Source organism: Hippocampus bargibanti, linkage group LG18 (assembly GCF_051943395.1).
Source record: "Hippocampus bargibanti isolate YZ-2025 linkage group LG18, ASM5194339v1, whole genome shotgun sequence".
In the NCBI taxonomy this organism is placed as follows: Eukaryota; Metazoa; Chordata; class Actinopteri; order Syngnathiformes; family Syngnathidae; genus Hippocampus; species Hippocampus bargibanti.
In genome coordinates, this window is record NC_142751.1 from 1159859 (window position 1) to 1164884 (window position 5026).

Sequence of the window (5026 nt, forward strand, 5' to 3'; positions counted from 1 at the left end):
AATGTGGACTACCTTGCCCCTCTTAGTTACCATCCGACTACATTTCTCCAGCCCGAATGACATCCCGATGTCACTGCTGTCAGGATCAGGGAGTCTATGTCCCTTTAGCTCTTAGCGTACAACTTTATGTCATCCATGTAGAGGAGGTGACTGATCGTAGCTCCATTTCTGAGGCGGTATCCATAGCCTGTCATGGCGATTATTTGGCTGAGGGGGTTCAGTCCTATGCAGGACAGCAGTGAGGAGAGTGCATCATCTTGGTATATGCCACATTTGATGGATACTTGCGTTAGTGGCTTGCCATTGGCTTCAAGCGTGGTTTTCCACATCCTCATTGAGTTTGCAACGAAGGCTCTCAGGGTCCTGTTGACCTTATACAACTCCAAGCATTCAGTGATCCATGTGTGTGGCATCGAGTCATATGCTTTCTTGCACAGATTGGTATGTCGGGACCTGCAGTCTTGTGCGACTGTTCTGTCAACCAGCAGCTGATGTTTGGCACCTCTAGTATCTCTACCAATGCCTTTCTGTGCTTTGCTCATGTATTGATCCACGTGTCCACTTATCCTAGCCGCAATGATGCCTGACATGAGCTTCCATGTTGTGGAGAGACAGGTTATTGGCCGATAGTTGGAAGGAACTGCACCCTTTGAGGAATCCTTCATGATCAGGATTGTTCGCCCTTCGGTTAGCCATCCTGGGTGAGTCCCATCCATCAGCAACTGGTTCATTTCTGCTGCTAGGCGCTCATGGAGGGCTCTGAGTTTCTTTAGCCAGTAGGTGTGGACCATATATCTGCCGCTGTGATGGTAACTGGGTTCTGTTCAGGGAGGTTAATGTGCTCCTCTTTCAGAGTCACCAGCCATTGTGCACTGCTGTTACGTGCGACCTCCTTCTCCCATATGCCTTTCCAGTATCTTTGAGTTTCCAGCCTTGGAGGGTATGCTTCTGGCCTCATTCTCTTTTGTGTACCTCTTTAGGCGACTGGACAAAGCCTTTGTTTGGCAGTTTCGAGTGCTTCAGGTATGGTTATCTGCATGTACCTCTTGGGTATTGGCCTTTTATTCACACCTCTCTGGGTCTCCGTCAATTGACTCACATCTTTCCGAGCCGCCTTGATCTTGGCCTCCAACCGTCTTTTCCATGGTGGGTAATGAATCTCGTGGCTCTCATGGTTGCTCTTGTAGCCAAGCATCTCTAGGATCACTGATGCTGAAGCGTATATCAGCTCATTGGTTTCCGTGATCGTTCCGGTCGGGATCGTTCTCAGTGCTCCATTCACAGTTTTACAGAGACTTTCAGGTGCTACTTCACATAGCCGTTGGAATCGGTTTCTTAGTTGCCCAGTTTTCATTCTTGCCATGATCTTATCTCTCAGCATTTCATTCATTGGGGCTGGCTTCCCAATCTCATCATTCATTGGGGCTTGCCTCCCAATCTCTGGTCTGACCTCTTCCTGTGATGTGGCAGCCTGGGGCCCTTCACCTTGGAATTTGTGTTGTACCTCATTAATCTCAAGTTGTGATAGCAATTGCCGTTTGTGGATATTGGAACACTGGGTTACTTCTGGGTTGTTTCGTGGTCAACCGTGACTGTGGGTTTCGAAGTAACCATTCAGCCCCCAATCTCCGCATGTAACCCCTCTGACTAGGGTTGCTTGAGTAGTAGCATTCCAACAGAGCCATGTTATCGCATCTCGTCCATCTCCGCTTGCTTCCAGTAGCCCATTTTTCATCAAGGTGCTCTGGTTCCCCAGCACCCGACGCAGACCTTGTTTGGCTGGGCGACGTCTGAGCCGGCATTTCATTCCATTTATTGTCTCTCATCATTGTATGAGGTAGGCATTAGCGTGAAGGGTCTTGCCCAAGGACCCACACTGGATGATGTTTTTGTACTCATTTTTCTCTGCCCCAAGTGGGATTCGAACCCTCGTCTCCCCTATGCCAGACCGATGCCTTATCAACTGAGCTATCCAGCCGCTATATATATATATATATATATATATATATATATATATATATATATATATATATATATATATATGTGTGTGTGTGTGTGTGTGTGTATGTATTTGTATATGTGCATGTATTTGTGTGTATGTATATATTTTATATAATTTGCAAATTTCCCCATTGCAGTTAAAGTACAAATCACCAAATAAATATAACTTTAATTTATTTTGTCATTTGATATTTCCATGATGACAGGTGAGGCACTATATAAATAATAATTTCCAATGCATATTTTTGAAAAAAAAAATACACATATATATATAATAATTTCACAAGTTTGATCTGCTTTTTTTGGGCCGAATAAAATGATATGGTGGGCCAGATTTGGCCCCCGGGCCTATACTTTGAGAGCTTTGATAGCTTTGTCTTAGATCATATTTCTACTGCAGGCCACTGCTGACAAAGATGAAGTCCGAGTCTGTCTCGTGATGACGACCACCATGTCGACTTCCACAATGGCGATAACGTCAAGGCTATCCTCCCTGCCGAAGCATGTCAGCATCCGCAGCGCTTGTAAAAAGGCGCTTTCGTGCATCCCTAATCCGCTGTGATGTCACCGGGCGGGAGGAGGGGATTCGCTCACCACGTTAGCGCCCCCACACGTCGCGGTCTGGACGGACGAACCGAACCGCAGCGAGCCGGCGCCGCCTGGGACGCGGACGGCCGAAGCCGGACTTCTCCTCCACTGACGCGCAGGTAAGGCGACGTGCCGCCGCGTTTTGGCTTGATACGAGGCCTTGTTTTGACGACACCTGCCCGGATGGAAGCACCCGGAGGCGCATCGAGACAGGTGACAGATTGTTCTTTCCTCTTTCCTTCCGTCATATTCGAATCGTTTCACCGAGATGGGTCGTGCGTGCTTCGTGTGTCGGGGACGATCGCCTCCTGTTATTTTGCAGCGTATCTCATGACACGACATGATGATGTTTGTGAGACGCTTATTTTAATGGTCAGCTGCTTCTTCGTTCTCATCGTGCTGCCAAATAAATGGCTTAGGTGAGCCCCCCCCCTAACGTCGGAGAATCCTCCGTGCAATGGCAAGGTTCGACAGACGTGTTCCATTCCGCGTCTTTTGTGGTTTTTGGACCTGTGTGCTTGTTTTTGTGGAAATTCGGTGCACGAAACATGACTCTGCGTTGTGTGTTCTTGTGCGCGTGTGCGTGCGTGTGAAAGACGAGGAACGATGCACTCAATTATTAAAAGCTACACATATCCACATGAGTGAGCAGACAGCAAATGAAAACTCATGACTCATATATATATATATATATATATATATATATATATATATATATATATATATATATATATATATATATATATATATATATATATATATATATATAATCTCATTTTCCGTACCGCTTATTCCTCATTAGGGTCGCGGAGGTTGCTGGAGCCTATCTCAGCTGTCTTCGGGCACAAGGCGGGGGACACCCTGAATTGGTTGCCAGCCAATCGCAGGGCACACAAAGACGTACAACAGTCACACTCACACCTAGGGACAATTTGGAGTGGTCAATCTGCCTGCCATGCATGTTTTTGGAGTGTGGGAGGAAACCGGAGGACCCGGAGAAAACCCATGCGGGTCCGGGGAGAACATGCAAACTCCACACAGGGAGGCTGTATATATATATATATATATATATATATATTAGACCTCTTCAAAATTTATCTTTCTCTTCAAACATATGGAAACTGATATTATTCCCATTCTCCAAGGTCTAAATTAGCTAAATATACTTATACTACTACTACTACTATACTACTAATACTTGGACCTTGGCTATGCCTGCCTCAAGAGCCATGTAATTTTATTGTTGACGTTTTTCAAAAATGCTGCAAAATTTGGGATATTGTGTCCTTATTTTTATTGTAGCTTTCCAGAGGTTGATGCTCTAGCATTGAAAGTGGTACCAAATGAAGGCTAATAAAATTTTCTTGAATATGCTGGTAAGCACAATAAAACATATGAACACCTGTGTAAATTTTAGCTAATTTTAATGTACAAATATCTGGGACACTACAATAAATCAGTTTGGTAGTATGATAGCACTGCACTGACACATGTATTGCATAAGAAACTGTTAGATAGGATGTTACTAATACATGTATTATCACTTGTTCCATTTGGCTTTTTTGAAACTCAATTTTTTTCCAGTGGTACTCCACAACTTGTAGTAAGCAGCTTCTTTGCTCTGGGTCAGTTGTGATCTGAGTTGCAAAGTCACTCCTTAGTTTCACACCTCTCTCAGCCACATCATTGGTCACTTTCACTGACCTCACAAACTTCTGTGCATTCCTGTAGCTGTCATTGTCTTCCCAAACAGAAAATGAGACTCTGGCCCTACCAGGTCTGTGAGAACTGTAGCAGCCTTGATGACAGGAAACACTGGCTTGCCTTTCACCAAGAACATCCCGTAGATATAGTATTATATATATTGTGTGTGTGTGTGTGTGCTGTATGTATTTGTATATGTGCATGTATTTGTGTGTATGTATATATTTTATATCAAGTTGCAAATGGTTCCCCATTGCACCCGACGCAGACCTTAAGTTTGGCTGATCGATCTGAGCCGGCATGTCATTCCATTTATTGTCTCTCATCATTGTATGAGGTAGGCATTAGCGTGAAGGGTCTTGCCCCAGGACCTACACTGGATGATGTTTTTGTGCTAATTTTTTTTCCCAAGTTCGCGTCCCGGTCCGGCCTCCCTGTGTGGAGTTTGCATGTTCTCCCCGGACCCGCGTGGGTCTTCTCCGGGTCCTCCGGTTTCCTCCCACACTCCAAAAACATGCATGGCAGGCAGATTGACCACTCCAAATTGTCCCTAGGTGTGAGTGTGAGAGAGAATTCAGGATGTCCCCCGCCTCGTGCCCGAAGACAGCTGGATTGGATTAGATATGCCTTTATTAGTCTCACAGTGGAGAAATTTACATTTCACAGCAGCAAAGTGCAACCTCCGCGACCCTAATGAGGAATAAGCGGTACGGAAAATGAGATGATTTATATA